Here is a 23,766-nt window from a genome sequence, read left to right as displayed (position 1 = left end):
ATATGTAGTCCCTGCAGCTACATCCTCAGTTTTCCACATTTAGGATGTATCTATTTCTCTGTGGATATTTTCTTTATATTGACATTGGTGAATAAGCTTTTTTCTTTTTTTCTTTTTAAATTATCTATCTCTTTATTACAGTCTGTCTTACCTATTTAGATTGTAAGATTTTTTTTTTTTTTTAGCAGGCCATATCTTGTAGTTTTAAATTCCTGAGTGTGCTGGGTTGGGGATTTAATTGTCCTCTATTATACTTACTAGTACAGTTGAAAGGGTCTAAAGAGCAGCAGAATGGAAAAAGCAATGCAGAGAGGCTTTGCGCAGATCTTGTTTGTCTGACTTTTCTTTGGGTTTTTTCTTTTTGCCAAATCTGAAGAGGGACACAACCAGCAGGCATTCAAATCTTTTGAGTCTAAACCAAAGTGTGTGACTCTGTCAGTGAGAGTAATGAACTGCCTGGGAACTGATGGCAGATTACTTGTGTTTCTACCAACACAGAACAGAAAAAAAGGCTGGGGCTTTGCTTCTCAGCAGATTCTTCAAGAGAGCCTCTCATTAACTGTGCTAGGGGGGCACCTCCATTCCTTTTGGTGACTGTCATTTTAGGGCTGGCAGTGCCTGCAATAACCTGAAGTCCTTACCACAGCAGGTAGTTTAAGCGAGGGGGCAACAGTCCCCCTTGCTTAGAAAACATTGGCCTTTGAGAAAATATTAAATCAAACTAAGTTGCATAGTCTTAAGAAAAGATGACTGCATTGGTGTCATAAGAACAAACATTAAAGTTTTATGTAAGAAATTTATGGGACAAGAGACAATAAGCTTAAATTACAGCACAGAGCTTGAATTTGGTGGAAAAATCTGATGTCAAGGAGAGTTAAGGACTGGTTTAAGATGCTGAAGGGAGCTGTGGAACCTCCATTATTTGATGTCTTTAAGAACGGGTTAGGCAGCCTCTGTCAGAAATAGCCCAAGTATAATTGGTCCTGCTGGGAGGGACAGACTTAATGATCTCTTGATGTCTCTACAACCCTATGAATTTGCAGAGATGTGAGTAGGCTGTATGTAATTGCATCCTGGTAGAGCTCATCAAGTGCTTTCAGGCCCTTCTGGATAAAAGCCACTATGTACACTTCACCATAGCCCTAGTGAAATTTGGAGGTTTAAAGGACCCTGAAGCAATCAAATGAACGCATGAGAAGATTCAGTTCAGGGGCACCCCACAGGAAAGAGGGACAGGGAGCAGTAACATTCAGAATCAGTAATTTTGCAGTTTTGTACTTATCGAGAGTAAAATCATAATTAAAATTACCACTGTCATTCTTTCAGTTGAGGCATTTGCAGGACATTGGAAAAACACGGCTATTTGTTTTGAAGAGCTATGGAGCTTTTCCTCTTAATAGAAGGAAAGTATTAGGAATGGTGCTACACTTCCGAGTTTTCAAGGGAAAGCATATTGATAGGTCTAAAATATAGTTTGGCCTTTTAAAATCAAGACAATAGACCTACAAAATCTGCTCTTTTATACTGCTTCCTGATAGAGTTGAAAGACACATCCCCACATCCCTGCCATTTCTAATGTAATTTTTAATTTTTAAAAAGGAAAATAACATGTGGTCAGGTAGGGTAGCTCTGTACTTATGGAAGTGGCTTATTTCTGTATATAAGTTCCTTGTTAAAACAAGCTGTGAAGCAAAAAAGTACCCACCTTCATCTTCTTTCAACCAATGGGTGGCCCAGGGGTATGAATTTATGGGGAGACACACAGGTGGCATGATACCAATAAATTAATTTCTCATGCAGTGCAAATTGTGTGGCCAGAGTCTGCAGAAAGCAGCACCAGATGTACTGAATATTTTGACATTCAAGCCTGTAGAAAGCTCCAAAGAGGAGGAAGTGGAAGAATGGTGGCAAGTCTTTCGCAAGCAGTTTTAGGGATGTGGGACTTCATTTGCACATGAGTGTGACAGCTCTCTTCAGCAGAAAGCATGGTGGGAAGTAGGATAGACCTTGTCTTTACTACCACTCAAAGGAGTGAGCCATCTGCTTTTCCACGTCATCAAGGAGCAGTGTCTGGTCTGCTGCCTCCTGTGGACTATTAACTCTTTCCATAAGTAACGCACGTGCTTCTTCAGACCTGCCAGTATTGCCCTCACTACGATTCCAAGTGCACATAAAGCCAGTAGTTATTTTAGGAAGCAATAGCTGAGTCTCTGCATCAGATTTCAAGATACATTTTTGGGCAAGTTTTCAGATAATCTGTTTATATGCAGTTAAAGAGCTTTGAAGATGTAAAGTTACTGATAAGTACTGATTAGTCATGCAAATAAATGGAGATATTTTAATTAGGACAATTTCAACATGATTCGTACTGTGGAAAAGAGCCTATGTAAACATATTAAATAGGTAATTTATTAGTGGGAACAACCTGTGATTAAGGGCCCTGGGTTTTAATTTTTTGAAGGGGATAAAATACTTAGCAAAGTAGCAATGCAAGAGGATAACAGCCTGATAAGCTAAAAAACTAATAACCTCTGTTTTTCAAAGTGTGCATAAAATTATAAACGCGGTATTTGTATCACTTCATGTCTGCTTGAGCCTCAGTACAACTCCAAGTAAGCTGGGGATGTTCAAATACGTACTGCCTGGAATGTGGCAGCCTTGCCAGCTGGTCCATCTGAGATTACCCACATATCCTGTAGTGCTATAGTAGCTTTGTTCTAGGATTTGCCATCACTTTTCTGCCAGGACCCTTTCTTCTTGCAGTAATTTTTTTTGTGTGTGTGTGATCTGCCAGCATCCTGACGGGGAGTGACAGCAAGTGACTGGGGTGTATGCCACGAGGCCTTCTGGTGTTATGTAGGAGGTGTGTGAAGTGTTGCTGGGTTATTCTATATCTACTTCAGAGTCACTTTTGTATGTGTGTGCAATTATGTGTGAGGTGGATAGAAATGGGGACCAGGATCAAGGTGCTCTTATGCTGTACTTGCTCAGGAAGGCTTCTGAGAGTTAGAGCCAGACCTTTCATGTTCTTGGATATGGTTGTACACTACCCTTTTGCTTTCCTTGGAATCAGGATAGGGTGCCTCTGTAATGAGGAATGGAGCAGAATATCAGGCTATTGTTATTGATATGTGTGTGTTTATCACCTTTGACAATATATATGGGCAATGTAAGTGATGACTATTTGATGAACTATGGGAATACATCCATGAAATGATTCTTTGTCTCTTTGTTTTTAGTGCCAGGACTCGTTTATAGTGGAGTGTGCCAAAGTTAACCTCCAATTAAAAATCAGGAGAGGCAACAGTTTACCCCATGGTAAACACCACGTAGTAGCTCAATTTACTCTCTGTCAGTTAGTCACAACACCCACAGTCTTTTTAATTTGACTAAAATGCAAAGGTGTAATGTAAGTGGATTTTCCAGTCTGGTTTCCTAGTTTCAGTGGAATTTGCCTGAGCTTTATATAAGTATAAAAGTATTTACATGTGTGTATGCCTGTGGGTGTATGTATATACCCATGCACTGAATTCTGTTTAAACTACTCAACCATAATATTTATTGGAGATGGAATGGCATGACTTGTCAGCTCTGTCTTTCATATTCACTCTTTTACCTTTGTTAAAAACCTTCCAAAGAGCTTAGACTTACAAGCTGTAGTCAAGGAACACGAGTCTGCTATTGCCATATTTCCCTATCCATGCAGCCCCCTTACCTAGAATGAGGAGAAAACCAGGCTCAAGTGAAAGCTTTAGTGAAACACCTTATCTGTAACTTCCCACTTTATGCCTATGTGAGAGGTGTATTTCTCTTTTTTGTTTTTTTTTTCTTTAAACTGAGAATGTGCAGGAATAAATTTTGACAATCATTGAGGTTGTAATGCCTACTCAGTAGATATTTAAAGTACCTACAAAAGCTCAGTGCAAAAGCTATTTTTAATCATTGCTATTCTCCTTCTAGTGTGTTACGCTTACAAGTACAGCTGTGTCTATCTCTGCCTTTTTAAAAAGAAGTCAAATTTCATTTAGAGTTGCGCTTTGAAAAAAACCCCAAACAACTGCTGCGACTTTGTGACCTTTCTAAAATGTGTTCTCTGCCTTTTAAATAGGGACTTTCACTTGAAGGAATTTACAACAGATTTTCCTCTCAATCCTTCACACTTAGATCTTGGCTTCATTCCAGAGTGTAGAAACTAGATTTGTAATTGCCTTGTTTACAAGGTAGGGTTTCCCCTTCTCCTTGTTTACTTAACTTGCCAGATTGTAGACTATCAGGCGCCACTTAACCTTCTTACAAAAAAGTTTTATTTCTATTCCTTTTCCGATAAATATCTATTTATTCTCCTGAAAAACCATCATCAGAATGAACAAATAAAGTGGCTTATTCTGAATGTAATTTGTGATAGCAGAGACTGGGTTTAACAGAATTTACTCTTCCCGACGATCCTATCAGCAGGTCCCAGACCCAGCATTCTCTTTAGGAAGAGAAAGTTAATGGGTGGGATGGAATGTAGTCCAAGTGTGTTTTGGGATAAAAGAGAGATCCTGGGGGATCTGGTTATCCTCCCATTGTCTGTCTTCTCCACTGGGGTCCTCCCACTGTAGGAAAGGGCAGCAGCAGCTCCAGGTCCCTCTCACAAGGGTGCAGGAGGAGGAGGAATGATGCCTCCTCCTTGCGGGGGTAAGGCTGTACCATGGCTGGAGGAGCTGGGGTGTCTGTCTGATTATCCTGCTGTGCCAGAAGCACTGGTGTTGCTGAAGGTCCCTGAGGATGATTGTACTTCACAGCAAAGGGAAAGATACCCCACACCAGAGGAAGTTTGACATCCGCAGAGCTCATCCACACAGCGCTGCCGTCGTGTGAGGTGAAAGCAGGCACAGTGTGTTGCCACCACTGAGCCTCACTCCTTCGAGACTGGCACTAAGTAAAGTCATTGGTGCCCTGGGGCATTTGTGTCTGTGGCACTGGTCAGAAGGTCTGTCTGGGACAGGTCTTTCCCTTGGATGAAATGCTCTTTGGTGTGTGCCTGCTAGAGTCTCCTTACCCTGTTCCCTTCACAGAGCATATGGGGATGTGAAAGGTACAGCTGGAGAGGTCTGGTGCTTTTCTGCAAACTGAAGCATCTTCTCTTGGAAACCCTCCCAGACCCCACATCAGTCTCTGTTGGTTTTGGCCAAGATGGTTTTTCATAGTTTGGGAACATCTTTGGGAGCATGCAGACAGTGCCTACTGAAGTGTGTATTATTTATACAGCATATTCTCATTCCACATTCTCTAGATTTATATCAAACAGATCCATGCAAAAGGCTAGCCCTCATCTGGAATTTCTGGACAATGTTTTGTTGGTGTGTTATTGAACCTGTTTTTTCAAATATCATTGTGTGAGCAGCTGGCACTTGCAGTCTGACTGGTGTGCTGTCAGGCTTTTACCTGTGTGACTCTGCTGTAGGAGAGCACCACAGGAATTACTCAGCTGTTTGGGCTGCTAAGGGCTTGTCAGTGGTGACTAACCCTGGTTGGATTTTCTAGTCCACTCAGCCCTCTTTTTCTTCTTATCTCAAATAGATTGTGAAAATACTCTGAATGGTACAAACTGACTTGTTTGTAACAGTGCAACAAGCAGATTATATATCACAGCCTGATGTACAAGTCCTTTGGAAAATGTTTGCTTACATGGTTTCCTATTTGGATTTTTTTGTGGCATTTGACTGCCTGGCTGAGCTGTGTGGGTCTCTGCTCCCTGAAAAACTCTTGCAGTGGGAGAAAGATGTTTTATTGTTCTCTGTGGATGAATGCTGGTATTCATACAAAACACAGACTGTCTAGTCATGCACATAAATAAAAATCCCTTCAAGATAATGATGACAAAAAGGGAACATACATATGTCAGATCATATGCTGTAAATACAGACAATAATGAGGTTTGTAGAATCTACTTAACTTAGGTCTTGGTCCTGCAGGGATTTATCAGTGTGTAAATACATTTATGTAGCACTGTTGACTTTTAGGACTGCTTAAGTTTATAAGATTAGTCCAAAGGCTATGGAACACACATAGTCATTTTGTTAAACTCACCTAGTTTAAAGTGTTACCATCAGGCTGTGGTCATATGTATTTTGTATTTCCTCACTGGGGGAAGGCCACCCCAGAGGTGACTGTAGCTGTTAACTGGGAACTGGCAAGTTGTGAGTGCAGGTCCCAGGGCTGCTGCAGCCAGCCTGCCTTACTTCTTGCATCTTGGCCTTAGGAAAAGGAAGCTCGTGATGGAGAAAGTAATGTTTAACTTTCATACTGTAAAGTCTTGTAAGAGTGAGTACTTCCAGAAGCATGGGGCAATCAAGAACTAGCCATGGCTCTCTTTGTGTTCCTATTTGGGGCCAATAGGGTGACTGACGTTTTATACCATGTGTAGCTCATTGCAAGATTCAGGTGTGAAAATTCTTATCAATGCCTTCAAGTTTGACATCCGGGGGAAAATTAGAACGGCTTGTTTGGCCTCATCCACAAGCTAAAACAACCAAATTAAAAAAAAGGACTTTGGAGTTAAATCACTGTTTAAAACCATTCTGGTTTAAACATTAGAAACAAGATTGAATTTATTAGGTGTGGTCTCTCAGCAGGCACACCATTCCCACACCATTGCTGCTGTTGAATTGACTGAAATGTGAAAGTCCAAATATCTCCTTAGGGGATTGTCTCATGCTTTGTCATGTGCATTTGTGTTATCAGAATTCAGGTTTGATTGATTTCATGCCAGTGAAAAGTAATATATAGCTGAGTGGTAATGGAAACCTGGATAGAATGAATAACAAGAGAAGAACTTGAAGGGAAAGAATGAGAACAGGAAGCCTAATCTTCAGCTTTTCTATATATAGAAAACACCTCAGGGGTAAGCACATACTGTGTTGTATAAATACATTTAAAATGTGTTTTGTAGGCACATATTTTCAATGTGTTGTCATGATCAAAAACACATGTAGACTCTGAAAAGTTATGTGAAGCATGCAGAACCCTTGCTCATGCACATAAGTAAAAGCTGTGCACACTGTATATGTGTGTAAACATTTAGCTGGAAGAACAGCCACATAAGAACTACTTCAGAACCATCCCCAAGTCAGGAAGCCACAAATTATGGGTCTGAAATTTACCACACTGGCATGTCTACATAAATAAAACCAACTGGAAAGATAGGAGAGAGGAAAAACACATTTACAAATAGTATTAGATTAGAGAAGAGGAAAAATGCTAAACCCTTTTCTTGGCTCTAATCAGAAGGCAGGAAGATTATTACAGGCAGGAGCTTGCAGACTTCAGCTAAACAACTTCCTGGTGCTGAGTATGAGTCTTGATTTTTACTTATGTGCATGCATACAATCAGGGCTTTACACATAATCATTATTTTGATAGAGGCCAAGAGGGGGCATGGTTGGATTTCTTTTTTCCCTTTCCAGGTACTTTGTCATCATCTTATTCCCTCTTTATCTCTGCCAAGTCTTTGGGATGGGATGATGTCATCTTCTTTATCTACCTAGTATCTACCATGATGAGCCCTTGATCCTTACCAAGGGTGTTGGCTGTTTCATGAATGTTGAATTGAGAAGCAGCCATAGGAAGTCTGAATTTCTATTGCAGACAGCAACACTTCAGCTAGAGTAAATACAACTGATACTTGTAAAACCACTGAGACAACTGCTAGTTGTCACAAAGCCTTATATAGGCCTCATTACATCAGTCCTCTTCCAGTCCTCCCACCCTTAGCCTGTGCCAGAGCAAACTCCCAGAGCTTCTCTCCCCACTCGGTCACCACACTTGCAACTCAGACTCTGCTGCAGCCGGGCTGATGGAGGCTTGGAAAAAGTAGCTGCCCTGAATGATTGGTTGCTTCTCTGCCCCAGATGTTCCTGGGAGTGAAGTGAGCGCAGCAGGTAAAATGCAATTCTTGGAACTGAAGAGTGAGAAAAGGGGGTGTCAGTAGATCGGAAGAAAGAAAGCAAAGTGACCATTTGTGTTTGTTTGGAGTTGTCTCTTCTTTCTGTCTCTGAAGAGACTTGCTGAGCAGAAGTGTAGTTGACTGATGTGGAGCATCCCCACATGGTGGAGAAAGTCTTGTGCTCGCTTAATCTCCTACTTACATCTGGGAGGTCTGTAGGACAACTGGTGAGAAGGTAGCAAGAATCACTGCTCTTCCTACTGCAGTCTTCTTGGAGCTGTGTCCATGTCCTCTGCTTCATCAACTTGGAGGATATAAGGGAAGAAGAGAAGGGAAAGCATTATGTAAGTGGAGGAAACTTCGTTACTATCTAGCATTATCTGACATTTTTAAATGGGGATAAAAGGAAGAGTTTTCTTGAGATGGAATGTTATGAAACTAGAATTGAACACGCAGGTTCAGCTCCATCATCTGGCTTCTCCGCAAACAAAAATGAGGAGGTTACTTTGTAAATGCCTGGAAGCTGGAGACTTTCTATAAGAGAAGGATGGGTAGGTTTAAAAAGTTTTTCTCTTTCCTTAGGCTCTGCTGTCAGACATCATAAGCAGATGTGGCACATAACCCTAAGGAAAATGACTGTCAAGAATGTATTGGCACTAATGCTGTTCTGTGAGAACTGGAGCACTGGGAGCCCCTGGACCAGAGATGTCTCTGTGGGAGGGTACCTCCTGTTCTTGCTCCGAGAGCTGACTTTTGTGTCATTGTAGCTATGGCATTGCCATCAGCTTCATTAACTTAAAATCATGAGAGCTTGGTCAGCAATTTCAGTCTTTGCATATTTTTATTTCCTGTGTTGAAAGGCTAATTGCTGCTGTTACTGAGGTAGATCTCATTTGGCATTTAATAACAAGTACTTGTTTTGGGTGCTGACTGGGGACTGCAATCCCCACATCTGGGGAGAGAAGTTCCCTAGTGCTTTGTGGATTTATATCTGCCCCTCACAACACTTCCATCTGCAGGAGAGAACAGCCGTTGCTTTCCTTGGATGATTTGAGGAACTGAGACAGGTAAACCACTCAGCACTGCAAAGCAAATGGGGGAACTGAAAGGCCTTGAATTGGAAACCAGTGCTCTTCTGCAGCTGGACTATCTTCCCTGCTGTCAATCTCCTAACTATTCAGTTGCTGTGGATAACTCAGTAGTGCATGGCAGTGGTCACTACCAGTTTTTCAGTCTTTGAAATTACCTCTGCTTGATGGGGTTTCTGTGCCTGCAGAGGATTCAGCTGAGCTGTATTAAGTAAAGAGCATTAAAAAACTAAGTCTGCAAATTAGCCCTGAGAAAAACATATGCTGGATATTTCTCTGTCCAGGATGAGTTTAAATTTTCTTTCAAGATTTTTAGTGCCCACTCTGATCTGTTTGGAGTGATTACACTTTCTTTTTGCAGTAACAGAAATGTTAAGTGTCTAAATTTTATTTGTCGAATTCTTGTAGATTAGAATGCACAGTTTTCCTTACTGGAGAAGGGGGAGGGAAATGGTTTGAGCTGTGGTATGGAAAAGTTGTGTAAAGAGAGGCTTAGGGTTTGTGTTTTGTGGTGTTTCCACTGCCTGCTCCACTGTGTGTGTACAGAGCACAGTGTCTTTGGGGACAAGATGCCTGTACTGCTGTCACCTTCTGCAGCAGAAGGTTGAGCAGTCAGCTGCAGGAGGGGGAGCCTCTGATGGGTATAATCATTGAAATGAACCTATTATCTCTTACAGATTTTGGTAGAGTTAGACTTATATGTGGCATTTCTTCTAAAATATCTCCATACCTAGTTCCTAAAAGCTTTTTAGCTACGTGTAATGCTCCCTTTGAGTTTCTCCAAAAGAAGAGAAATATGTGATAAGGCAGGATTGGGAAAGGACACTTAAATATTTAATTTGACTACCGTCTGTGGGATTAAAAATTGGTTATAACTAGTGATTTCTTGAATACCTTGTGTATCTGTAATCTCTAACATTTTACACAAATGAATGCAGTTCCACATAACCAACTTCTACCATGTCTTGGTTAGATAGAGTTCATGGAGTCATGCACAGAAACTAGGTATTGTTTTAGGCTCTCCTTATCTCCTCTCAGAGGATAAGAAGTCCCAAGGAGCATCCCACTGAATCCTGAGTCTTGCAGGCAAGCCTAGATCCCTGCTTAGCTCTGCTGGAGCATGGCACTCCACCAGCTGTCACATTCTGCTCTTTAAACCAGCGCTTCATCCAACCTTAACGCAGTTGCTGGACCAGGAAAAGTGCTGCTGATAGAAATCTGCTGTGATCCAACAAGTAGTTAATGGTGAAACACTCCATGGCCTAAGAAGGCTGGGTCATACCGGTTCAGATTTTTAATGTGGGCTCAGTCTGTAGAGAAACCTACAGCTGAGTGTTTCTGGCAGACAGCCTAAGGGGTGGGAAAGAAAGGCTTTTGTAAATTCACTGCTGTACAAATGTATGCTTAATGTGTGCATGCACCTAGTATTTATTAAACAAGTAGGTTTTCCTAGCAGGAGAGACGAGCAGATATTCTGCACATGGCTGGGGCATGGTGCTGCTTCCCAGCAGAACCCGACTGCCGTACTCTCCTGCCAGGCGTCACCAGCCCCAGAGCGTGGGGCAGCAGTGTCCTGGTGCCTCCTGCAGCCTCCCTGGCCCCTGCCTTGGCTTTAGGGCAAAATAGTTATTGTTTTTTTTTTTGTTATTACTGTTAATCTCCTTGCTCAGGATTTCTGAGAAAACTAACATCAGTACTTAATATATAGGGATTTTCCTTTTGAGGATGGACAAAAACTTTTTAGTTAAAAGGATTGTTTAGTAGGAAGTGTTTATCAAAAAAATCCAAAAACATAATGGATAAAATTTTTATTTTATGTTAGAGGTTAAAAGGAATGCAGAGAAAGCATCATATATCTCATTAAGGTAAACAAATGTAGGAACCAATTCAGCGACTTCCAATTCAGCATCAATCTGGTAGTTAAGAAACCAAGTAAAGTAACTTTAAAAAGTAGCCCTAAATGATGTGAAAATGTGTGTTGAGAGAAAAATAGGAGCTGTTGGAAATGGCATCAAGGCTGTTTAATTGTGCCGTTAGTAGAAGCTAAGAGTAAATATGTATCACTCTCAGGGAAGATTTAAAAAGTTCAAAAAGCAAAGAGAAAAGTGTATGGAAGGACAAGGAGTTGAGAAATACTTCATACAATGAAGCTGTGCAAATCTTCCTTCAGGATGTGCCCAGACTGTGGAATGGCAGAATTCCTCATGGAGACCTCTCTTGACATTGTCTCTGTTCTTGTCTCTTTTCCACTTTACCTTTATTCTGACACAGTTTGAGCACTGAATAAAAATGCCACTTTTATTTCATCTCAAAATCTGGGATGTAATTAAATAAGTAAGAGAAAATAATAATCTATGACATCAAATTTCTTCAGCTTGTTATTGAAGGTGCAAATACTTTCTCTCTGCACCCTCTTGGGATACCCAGATTATCCACACTTCTTATGTAGCAGTCTTGGGTCGACCTCTCTAGAAAGCTGAGGATGAAATTGGCACACATACCTTATTCACTAAGAATGTTGCATTGTCTTGCAAGCCAAAGGGAGCTTGCTTTAGTTCTGGAGATGCTGCTGGTGCTGTGAAGGCTTGCACGAGGCCTCTCAGCCTTGTGCACCACCTGTAACCTCCCTAGCAGAGTCCTGCTGTAATTTCCAGCTTTGGGAAAGTGGCTTGCATGTACTGTTTCTGAGTCAGCCTCAGGAACAACGTTGATGTAGGTATTTGGGACAAAGCTCAGGGTGTACCCTGGCAGCAGGGAGATGGCACAGGGCAGGTGGAGGGGTACTGTGCTAAGGACTAAGAGAAGCAAGAACACCCAAAGGGCGCTTTGGTAGTTTCTGGCTGTGAGAAGCACCAGGGAAGTTACAGATGTGGTTACAGATGTTATAGCAGGCTGTAGCAGAGCAAGGGAACTTCTTTTAAGTGGTGACACTGAAGAAAACATGTAGAGCTTCTTAGAGAGATGAGATTGTAAGACCAGGTGGATGGGTGGCCTGGTAAGCAGAGACTGCCTGGGAAGCTATGGAGAGCTCCTCAAGAGATATGGTGCTTTCCTAAGTTTCAAAGGTCCTTTGAACTTTTCAGCACAAAAGTGGTGCAGGCTCTTGGAAAAAACGTGTGAAGCAAAGCGGGAATCTGTGCCACTTGCTTGTCTAATCACATCTTATCTCTTATCTAATCACTTGTTATTTTTCACTCTTTCTGTAACCATTCACCTTTGTTCCCCTCCATCCTCTTTTTTGAGAAGACAGGGAATTCCTCTATAACAGAAACTGTTGGAACTTTTAGTACTTGAATGTGAAAAGATTGTTGCAGTGCAGCTAAGCCCAAAGCCTCACATAAAAAGTTTTTTGGGTTTCAGTAGTTGTTTATAGTGGTGGAACAAACGTGTAGGAGTAGCAGTGGGATTGGGGAGCTCCAAGCCCTGCTTGAAGTGTCAAAGGACGTGTGTGGTAATGTCACTGAGTCATGTTGGCCACAGGGGTGGAGGACAGTGGAAGGGCTCTTTATCTGCTTCATTTCCGATGGCTTGAACCTTGATGCTTTCACAGAATAAAATCATTAAGGTTGAAAAAGACCTCCAAGATTGTTGAACCTAACCTTTGACCGAACACCACCTTGTCAACTAGACCACAGCATTAAGTGCATGTCCAGTCATTTCTTGAACATCTCCAGGGGTAGTGACTTCACCACCTCCCTGGGCAGCCCATTCCAATGCCTAACCACCCTTTCAGTGAAAGAATTCTTTCTTCAAGAATTTCTTCTTCAACCTGAACATCCCCAGTGCAGTTTGAGGCTTTTCCTCCTGTCCTGTTGCTGGTTCCCGGGCAGAAGAGACCAACCCTCACCTGGTTACACCCTCCTTTCAGGGAGTTGTAGAGGTCTCCCCTGAGCCTCCCTTTCTCCAGGATAAACTCCCCCAGCTCCCTCAGCTGCTCCTCACAGGATTTGTGCTCAAGACCCTTTACCAGCTCAGTTGCCCTTCTCTGGACACAACCCAGCCCCTCAATGTCCTTCTTGTAGTGAGAGGCCCAGAACTGGACACAGCACTCAAGGTGCAGCCTCACCAGGGCTGAGTACAGGGGGGACAATCGCTACCTTGCTCCTGCTGGCCACACTATTCCTGATTCAGGCCAGGATGCCTTTGGCCTTCTTGGCCACCTGGGCACATCTGGCTCATGGTCAGCTGCTGTTGACCAGCACCCCAGGTCCTTTTCCCCTGGGCCACTTTCCAGACACTCTTCCCCAAGCCTGTAGCACTGCCTGAGGTTGTCGTGACCCAAGGGCAGGACCCGGCACTTGGCCTTGTTGAATCTCACACCACTGGCCTCAGCCCATTGATCCAGCCTGTCCAGATCCCTCTGGAGAGCCTTCCTGCCCTTCAGCAGATCAACACTCCCACCCAATTTGGTGTCACCTGCAAACTGACTGAGGGGGCATTTGGTTCCCTTGTCCAGATCATTGATAAATATATTAAACAGGACTGGCCCCAGCACTGAGCCCAGAGGAACACCACGTGTGACTGGCCTACAGCTGGATGTAACTCCATTCACCGCTGCTCTCTGGGCCCAGCCATCCAGGCAGTTCTTAACCCAGTGAAGAGAGCACCTGTCCAAGCCATGGGCTGGAAGTTCCTCCAGGAGAATGCTGTGGGTGACAGTGTCAAAGGCTTTACTGAAGTCCAGGTAGGCTATATCCAGACCCTTTCTCTCATCCAGTAGTTGGGTCACCTGCTTATAAAAGGACATCAGGTTGTTCAAACAGGACCAGCCTTTCCTAAATCTCTGCTGGCTGGGCCTGATTCCCTGATTGTCTTGTACTTGCCGTGTTTGTTCGCTCAAGTTCACCTGTCCCATGACCTGCCTTTGGACCAAGGTCAGGCTGACAAGCCTGTAGTTCCTTGGATCCTCCTTCAAACCCTTCTTGTAGATGAGCATCACATTTGCTGATACCCAGGCATCTGGGACCTCCCTGGTTAGTCAGGACTGAGGATGAATGCTGGAGAGTGGCTGGGCAAGTCCTTCCACAAACCAGTACCCTTGGGTGAATCCCCTGCAGCCCTGCAGACTTGTGTCTAAGTGGCTCAACATGTAATTAACTACTTCCTCCTGGACTGCAGGCTTTTTTTGTGCTCCCTGTGTCTGTCTACCAGCTCAGGGGCCTGGTTGCCCTGAGGATAACAGGTTTTTCTGTTAAAGGCTGAGGCAAAGATGGCATTAAGTACTTCAGGCTTTTCGTTATGCTTAGTGACAATGTTCCCCCCGTGTACAATAAAGGATGGATATTTTCCTTGACCCTCCTTTTGTTGTTAATGTTTTTCTAAAATCCCTTTTTATTATCTTTCATGGCAGTGGCCAGGTTGAGTTCTAGCTGAGCTTCCTCCTTTCTCTCTACATGACCTAACAACATCCTTGTATTTTTCCTGAGTTGCCTGCCCCTTCTTCCAAAGGTCAATAACTGTTTTCTTTTCCTGAGTTCCTCTGAGAGCTCCCTATTTAGCCAGGGTGCTTTCAGGGGTGCCAAACACTGGTCAGTTCTGGTATAAAAGGAAAATAAATTGCTGCTTGTGGTGATGAGTTTGAAAATTAGAGTTGACAATACCATAGATAATATTGTTTTCTTAATCAAGCATTGTTTGCAAACCTTTCTGAGAGCTGGTTAAGCAATCACTCTTACTACAAAGGAAAACCCAGTGTGATATCCTCAGTTGTGCCTTCATGGGAGGCTTCAGCACCTTTGCACAGAATTGCTGTCATTAGCAATGTAAAAGTGTTGGTAGATGTGTCTCAAGTTCTTAGGCTTTTATGGTTTTTTTAGTCAGGGTGTAATCTAGTCCTGACAGTTTAACAGCGAGCTGTTTTCCTTATGCTACTTGGAGATTTCCAAGCTTGAGTCTTTACCAAGGTGAAATTGCCTGTTGAGGAACATGTGAACCTAGAAAAAAAAAGACTTGGTAAAAAAGGAACAGCGAGTCCCAAATGCATTTCTTGAAGCCTTGTGCTTGAGTACCTACTCAAAATAGAGAGGGAGATTTTAACCACTAGACCACAGTGACTCAAACGTTTACTAAGCTGTATTGAAAAATGCATTTATTCCCTTCTCTCGCCTTATTATGACTGACTGCTGAGGATGAAAAATTCAAATAACCTGGGGGAGTGGATGAAATGATAACTGGCCAGAAAGGATGACTGGAGAGCAGCCTTCACCCTCCTCACCTGATAAGTTTGTTGCTGGGCCTGGGACAAATGCTGTGGGAGAGGAAGAGAGAAAAAGGAAGCAGCAATTGCGAATGCTTTACAACCTCAGCAGAAAATACTGATGAGAAATGGCAAACATGCAGCTGAGGTCGTTGCTCTTCCTGAAGAATGTGTTGGCATTGCTGTGTGACCTCCTTTGTCCCTCAGAGGTGTGAGAGCTCAGCAGTCAGCTTCCCTCAGCCCAGAGGGAATGCCCGCAGGGGAAATAAGGGAGAGAATTTGTTTGGGCAAATTCAGTTAATCCAAATGAATTTAGATGATGTGCATATACCTAATGGTAGTATAATCTGAAAAGCCATTATTGGATAAATAGACATGCAAACAACAGAAAACCCAAGCAACCAAAACATAGTATGACAGGCTTTTCTTACCAATGTCTCAAAAATTGACCTTTTGCAAGTTATGGATTTTTAAAGACTCTGAATTTCAGATGGCTGTATCATGGCAGTATTTGAATTTAAGTGTAATTCATGTGACCCCAAAAGTATAATTGAATTCAATGCACTCTCAGTGCATATATATTATTATATATAAAATAATTAAAGTTTATTGATGAATTGCTGATGAATTGTTGAATTTAATAACTTAAGTCAATAGCTGCATTGGCTTTTTATCTATTTATCTTACAACTGACATGGGATCTCCCTCGTTTGGGTTCTTTACAAGAAAATAGATGCCTTAGTAATCTTAGAGGCCAATCCTAGAATTATTTGAAAAAATAAATTTAATATATGTGAAAATAATATGGGGTGTTTTTAGAAGACTTTCAAACACTTCTAGATGTTTTCATTTTCAAGAAATATAATAGTTTTCTTCCTTTTTCATTTTTGCTTTTGCTAAATGACCTTGCAACTGGAATAGAAACAGTTGAGCTAGAATGCAAAAAATGTGCATGTTGTTCATTGCTTTTCTTTTTTAATTTTTTTTCTTCTCAAGTAAGGTGTTACATCCAACAACTCTCCTCTTTTCCTGAATAATTTTTTAAATACCAAATAGTTGGATAAAGGCCTTACCCCTTTTTTTTGTGTGTGAAAAAATATACTTAAAAACTTTTTTTGGGTGACTTGGTAGAGCAGCTGAAATATATGAATGAAGGAGAAGGATGTTTGTCATGGTGAGAAAAGATAATGTCTAAAGGAGCATATTTTTTGAAATTACATAGTCTTAGTTCATTATCATATCCCTAACAGTGATATTTTATGGTTGTATTTTAACATAGATTTTTGCATATGTGTACAAGTCACAGGTTGTCCTAAACTTGTGTTTGTGCTCATACATATATTGCTTTTGAAAATATATGTGTCTATCTTCTTCTGGGAAGGCATTTTAATATTTTCTCTTCAGGTTTTTGGATTATTTTCTGGTCAGATGGAGGTTTGGAACTAACAAAGAATGACAGGCTCATTGCACCACCTGGGCAGGAGGCCTCAGTCCAACCTCCAGCTCCCAGCAGGATCAGCTATGAGCTCAGGCCAACTCACTCAGGGCTTTATGCCATCGGGGCTTGAAAACTTCCAAGGACAGAGGCTGCACAACCTCTCTGGGTGACTGGTCCCACTGTCCTCATAAGGAAGGAGGTTTTATTTACATTCTGTCTACAGCTCTCCTGTTTCAACTTCTGTTTCTTGTGTCTCAGTGTTTTCTGTGTACCACTGGTAAGAGCCCATCTCCATAGTCTTGCTGATCGCCTCATAGGTGGTGGAGGGCTGCTGTTAGAGGGCCCCTGAAGCTGTCCCTGCTTCAAGCTGGAAGTGTCATTGTCCCTCAACTTCTCACAGAACCAATCATTCACTCTGACCATCTTGGTGTCCCCTGCTGAGCTTGTTCAGTTTGTCACCATCTTTCCTATATTGGGGTGTGTGCCCCAAATTGGCTACGGCGTTTAGATGTGGTTCAAACCAAGCAGAGCAGTATAATCCCGTCCCTCAATCTCCTGGCTGTGCTTCCCTCTCTATAGCCTGCTGGCCATCTTGCAAATGCACCACATTCCCAGTGCATCTGGAACACCCAGTTTTTGTCGCTGGGCTAGTGATAAGTGTCCATGTCAACATTTACAATGGGAAGCTGTTGCAGGCTCTCTGGCAGGCATTTTCAACATATACAGCCACAACAAGCAGCAGTAAGTGCTAATGTGACTAGAACTGCTGAGGGCTTTTTATCAAAGATGAAAGGAAAGCAGTGGCATAAAGTTGTGCAAGAAATGACTTTGAAGCAAAGAGTGGGATTTAGGATTCTGTACAGATGCTAAAGTCCTTGATTAGTATAGTGCCGCAATAAAACCAGTGTCTAATGCTTAACTTTGGCAACTGTTTGTTTGCAAGATGTTTAAGCAATTTTCTGGCCACTTTAAAGGTGTTTTTCTTTTCTGATAATGGTGTCCTTACAAAGGCAGCTCATATGATTCCCGCCTGTGAAGCAGTTTAGCCAGGAAACGCCAAACACTTTAGAGGAATTAATTACTAAATTTTCATAAAATTCCTCCAATGTAGGTAATTATTGTGTACTGCCTTTAAAGGTGTGGAGGTAAAGCTGTGGAAGAAGTGTGTTCAAAGTCAAGTGGTAAGTCAGTGCCAGACTCAGGCCTGGAGCCTCTGAGTACTCATTCCCTGCTCAAAGGCTTCCAGTTTCATGTTGTCTCTCAGCACTTTATTATCAAAGTTTCACACTGGGATTTAGCCAAGTGGTAAATATACAGCTGGTTTCCTCCCCTTTGATTTTGCCAATAATGCTCCCACAAGGCTGGCTTGATCTGAGGGAGAGGGAAACACAAAACTGAGGTGATGTGTGTAAACCCCCACCTTTCTCTCAGTGTTGGAGCATTCAATGACAGCTTAATGCTCCCTCTTTCGAATTTACTTCATTAACTGGAACAAGTTAAAATAGAAAAAAAAGCTCACAGGGGAAGCTGGAACATCTTTACTGCTTAGAAGGAAAACTTTATGGTTGTGCAAGTCAGTAGCACCTGGTTTGCCTGTAACAGGTGGGTTTGGCAAATATGAATCATATTGGTTGACAGAGACTCATCTCGTCCCACTTGTGGTCTCTACAGCCTGTGACAGGAGTCATGCAGCCAATAGGTTTGTTGGTAAGTGATATGTTATCTGCCTTCAGCGGCTTTCCCATACCCTTTGGTACATTCATCGGTTACTTAGTCGGCTGAGTAGGCAAAGGAAAGTTCAGGCGATACCTTTTCCTGTCTGGTAAGAAACACTCACAGAGCATTTTGAATAAAAAATACAGTGTCTAATAGGATTTCATTGCAAATAAACTGCAAACTGGGTGATTTTTTTTTCCTTTTTCTGTTACAACTGCTGCTCAGGAGAAAATACATATGTTATGTCTTGAGTTTTTAACCAGACAGATACGTTTTCTGCTGTGCAATTCCCAACTCCAATGGATTTGAAATCTGCTGTAGGAGCACAGTGGAAAAGTAGTTTAACCTGCCTGCTCTCACCAAGTGTCACTCATCTCTGTGACCTACCCTCATGTTAATATGTGTCCTGGTACATATGATTCTGGTTATTCTGTTTCCAACAATCCTTTATTTCTACAGCCTCTATTTGCACAACTACATAAATAATTTTTTTTAACTCTCTGCATCACTTACCCTACTGCAATTTTTATTCTTGTGTTGTGCACCTACCTCAAAAGTTAGTGAAGGTCTCTGGCTCTTTGCCAAACTAGGATAATGTTTTTATGCTGTGAAATTTGCCATTAATGTTTCAACCTAATATTCCTGGAAACTACTTAATTTACCGCTCTCTGCACATAGTGAATACTATTTGCCCTGTTTCACAGAGTAATATTTTCAATTCTGTACCAAAGTTCCAAACACTGTGCTTGAATCCACTTCCTTCTCTTCATTTTATCACCTTTCATTGTTTGTTCCTTCCCTTTTGTTTTACATTGACTGAGGAGGAGATGTGTTTCCCTATGTAAATTATAATCTAAACTATTTATGTTGAATCCCTTATCAGTCAAACCACACTAAAAAGCATTGTTTATGTTAAAGTCCATGTTTGTATTAAAATCCGTCTTCCTACAAGATAGATTCATTTTTTTCCCCTGGAAATTCTTGACCATTCTTTTCACTCTTTTCTCTTTAGTCTTACAGATTCTTTCTATTGTTTGTTGGTGATGGCTGTGTTATGTAATATTCCACACAAAACTGCCATTGATCCAAACAAAAGCATTCCTAAATCCATTATATTATTCACCATTCCCTTCCTCATCTATCAGAATATTTTGTTCTGTTTCTGACCACAGTTGAACAATAAACATAAATTGCCCTTGAACATGTTGTACACCTCCTCTTTTTAAGTTCATTTGCAGCAACAGAGCTATTAAGTAAATCAGTTGAGTACTTTCCACTTAAAATGTTATTAATGGAAATTTAGCTACAAAGATGCATCTACTTTTGTCTTACCTTACATCTTGAAATGATACATTGGAGAGAAGACTTTACAAACATTAGCTATGTTTGTAAAAAAAAAAAAACCTTAGCTATGGCTTAGAAAAGTGGAAAAATACTCTTTTGGTAAAGAGGAAAAAAAAAAGGGAAAGCAATATGAAATCAGTTTATTAGTATATTTGGAAGGATATATGAGTGCTTCACAACACTGCTGCAAGGTAACATATGAATGCAATGCAAATACTGGTCAATGAAGTGTGATGCACTGGGTAACATGGTCCATAGTTAAAAACTAAGTTAAGAGTGGAAAAGTTAAAAACAAACAAACAAAAAGTGAGCAGCCACAATGGAAACTCTCCTTAGATTCAAGGGTGATGTCTGTCTTGGCTGGAAGTGGTTGAGGATGTGGCAGATCTCTCCTGCCTGTGCTGGCACAAGCTCTGAAGTGGACTATGAATGTATTGCACAGGCACATTCTCCTTCCACGAAACATTTGTCTTTGTAGCAAAATATCCTCTTCTGGATGTGCAAATGCATGTTGCTCTATGTGAAAAATGCTTTCAAGTAACTCCCTGTAGACTGAGTCATCTGTTTTTTATGTTCCTGTTCTTCTGCCAAGACTATTAGAAAGCCCTATCATTATAAGTGGCATTTGCGGCACCAGCAAGGCCCAAATCATTTTTTTTGTCGATGTCCTACAGGTGGCACTGTAATTTCAGTGTCATGAATAATAGAGCATTTAGATCTCTGTATGTCTCCTTTACCTGACTCTGGACCCTGGAATTTTGCTGTGACAGGGAAAGAGATCTGAGAAAATGCAGGAAAATCCCTAGGCAGCAGCAGCCCTCCATCCTACTTTGAGGAAACTGGTCTGTAATATTCCAGTGAGTCAAAAAGGAAAAAGTATGTGATGGTCTGCCTTATTTTTATCAATGCCTATCACTTTGAAGAAGGATGAAATTTAACAGAGTGCATGCTCTGTCTTTATAGACTAATGCAATATGTGAAATAAGTAGAGTTGTGTAGACAGAGCAATGAAAAGTTACTCGGTTATTTGTGCTAGATATTTATTCATTCTTGGAGTCCACATACCCTAGGCTAAAACTTGAATACATAAGCCAGAAAACTACGCAAAAATACAGGGTCCTGATTTTTCATTTAGTTTGTTCCCCAAGCCTAGTGAAAATGTAACTTACAGAGGCATCTGTCCCATATTTTTAACAGGGTTATTAATTTTGGCATACCACTCCATTGGTTAGTTGAAAAGGAAATGTGGTAAGTAAAGATGGTTGATTTGAAACTATTAGATCCATGTGCTTGTCTGCAGATCTTGCTCTCATCCCTGCTTGGATAGGATTTCCTGGGACACACCTTGCAGATGACCCAGAAAAACCAAACTGACAGCACTTCATGTCCTGTCTTTCCTTTTGTCCCAAGGGCTTCCTTGCCTTGGTGTGGCTGGGCTCAGGCAGCCCTGAGCTCTGCCACGCCTTGGGGTTCAGGAGTGAACTCTGGGGCCTCCAGGAGACTGGGACTGGAGTGGTGCTCTGAGGAATGCATTAGCAAGAGAGGCTTTGCTGAGGCTTGGAGAGTGCCTTTTGTCACGGGGACTTTTGTATACTTTCTTCTGTCTCCCACAAGCCTCTGCTCAGGAATGTACGAGAGTACATCTTTTAAACCAATTTCCATTTGGGAAACAAACAAAAAATATTAAAAATTAGCCATCTGGGAACATTTTTAATATTTTATTCCCATCCCCTACCCTGCTTCCACATGTCTAGGTTCTAGCCTTAACAGTTCTGGCAGGCAAGGCTTTTAGCACTTGCTTAGATGCCTGACTTGTGGTTTGTGTAGTCATGGCTTGTAAAAGAGACATCAGTTTCCTCTTGGGCAATTTCAGCGTTGCAACTGATTTCTGTAAGAGTTTCCTCTCTCCTTTGCAAGGTGTATGGAGCTGATGGGACAAGTGTGGCTATTCGTCAGACTTCCTTGCTGGTAAGGTTGTGACTTATTTCTTTTTGTTTAAGTGACAAATGTTAGTTGTTTCTGTCTAGTCACATCTATTTTCTTTTTAAAAGACAGTATAGTTTTAGCTGATAAGAAACAAGGCTTACTTTGTACAATAAAGGAAGTTCACACAGGCAAGTAGCTGCCTGTTTTTAAAGGCCTGTGTAAAAGATCTCGTGTTCTCCCCTCCCCCTCTGCACTTTGGTTAAAAATGCAAATGGATCACTAAAAAATAATGAAATAATTAGAAAAAAATGTTTATTGAGTGAGGACAAGGGATAACATGTATATGAATAATTCTCTTCTGGACAAGTTTAATTCAATTATGTTTTAAGATCCATCAAGGGGCACAGTGACAATCTATTCATGACTGTTTCATGTAAATCTGATATTTGTGAAGACAAATGTGTAATATGGAAATTGAAGCAATTCCCTTATTGATTTTGGTTTCCTAGAGTAAAATGTGCAAATAGTGTTGTGTAAAGAGAATTTAGGGTGCAATATGGGAGTAGATTGTATTGTGCTGTGGTGACAGCATTGAGCAGAATTATTTCTGTTTTCATTGTGAAAAGAATTTTTGAGTACATTAATTTTACTGTTTTTCTCATATACATTAAATTGAATGAGTAAAGACATGGCTAAAGTACTATGTGAATGGGCTTACCCATACAAAAGGCCAGCTGGAAGTAAAATCTCATGTCCTTTAAGCTGAAACAGAAAACCCAAACCCCTGTCTTTATGTCTGGATTCGAGTTTTTCTCAACAAAATGTGCCTCTGGAGAAAGTGGAAATTAGCATCTTGTTTAATTGTTCACTTACCTACTTGCTTTCAACAAGTTCTTTTTGGGGTGTAGAGCTCAGTAGTATTAATTGAGTTCCTTGGAAGATTTTTTTATCCCTGTGCAGGAACTGCAGTTCAGTTTGGCAGGATTTTCCTGTCAGCCAGTTATGCCCATGTTCAATGGTTTGTGACAATTCAAAAAGGAGAGAGAAATTGTTTTGTGACTTGCTACAGAATGGCCTTTCTGTACCGTCCCCTGTGGTGAAATTTTCTAGATTCAAAAACTACCTCTGTGGAAAGGAGATTCCCACAGTGCCCCTCTCTTGGCGTTGACTCTGGTGGGAGAGCTGCACACAGTGACCAGGTAGAAGTCCTGTGGCCTGTGGAGGCTGTGTGCCTCGGTCAGGCATGCTGAAACTGTCTGCTTTCAAATGCTGCATTCACCTTCACTTTGCCCAGCATGCTGCCTTACTGCTGCCCCTTTTCCATCACAGGGTGGTGGAAAGTTCTGTTTCACTTTATAAATGGTAAGAGCTATTAATGCCAGGCTGCTAATGTTCATGTGAACTTTGGGTTCTTGCTGTTTGCTACTTGTCCCCATGCATACTGGGAGACCTGATTTCCTGCAGGGCTGTCTAGCTGCCAGAACACAGCATTTGCATCTCACCTCTTTGAGTGTGTTTCCTTCAGTAGGTGCAGTAGCTGGGTGCTGCCCGCTCAGCATGGCAGGCTCTACACCAGCCCCGTGCAGTACCTGCAAGGTGAGGGGGGAAGGCATCAAGCCAATAGAGGCTGAAGAGCTTCCTCATTTTTTAAGATGCTGTGTTTTGTCCTTGTTGATTCTAGATGTTTCCCCTTGCCCCGCAAACCCATCCCTTACACACTCCCCCATGATGTCTCTAAAGTAATACCGACATGGTTGTGGGTTAGTAGGACAAGGTCTGCTGTGGGTACAGACACAGCTGTAGGGCACTGTGCAGGCAACAGTATTGTGTATTGTGCACTCGCTTGATTAAATGGCATGGATTTACAGCCTGCTGCTCACCAGCTTGTCACAGGGAGGTCCGAGGAGATTCTCAGTTGCTGTTGGATCCTGCGGTAGGGGCAGTAACCAGGGAAAAGGCTATTGCTGGATGACATAGTCGCTGGATGCTGACTAGTTTCAGTATTTTGTTCACAGAACTCTCTTCAAGGAGTCACTTAACGCCCTGTTAACTCACGAGTCCTGTTTACAGGCCAGTGTAGCTACTACTGGTTTTGTGTCTCCTTCCCGATTCGTCACTTAATGCTGAT

General features: G+C 41.8%; 1 protein-coding gene across 2 annotated transcripts in view; it reads left to right on the top strand.

Annotated features, from left to right (window-relative positions):
• The window catches only part of LOC121673019 (interactor protein for cytohesin exchange factors 1-like), a 55,278-nt gene that overhangs the window by 528 nt on the left and 30,984 nt on the right, over window positions 1–23,766 (top strand). Inside the window, exon 1 of one of the 2 annotated variants that reach the window (XM_042046032.1) lies at window positions 21,189–21,680. The exons of the other annotated variant lie outside the window; for it this stretch is intronic. The gene's annotated coding sequence lies outside the window, so the exon portion shown is untranslated. Of the gene's footprint in view, window positions 1–21,188; window positions 21,681–23,766 lie in introns of those variants that run through there. 2 annotated transcript variants of the gene reach the window in all.

The sequence above is a fragment of the Corvus kubaryi genome, unplaced genomic scaffold (assembly GCF_017639235.1).
Source record: "Corvus kubaryi isolate FWS band 111438036 unplaced genomic scaffold, C.kubaryi_AGA036_p1.0 65103, whole genome shotgun sequence".
Lineage (NCBI taxonomy): Eukaryota > Metazoa > Chordata > Aves > Passeriformes > Corvidae > Corvus > Corvus kubaryi.
This window is presented reverse-complemented; position numbering and strand designations above follow the sequence as displayed.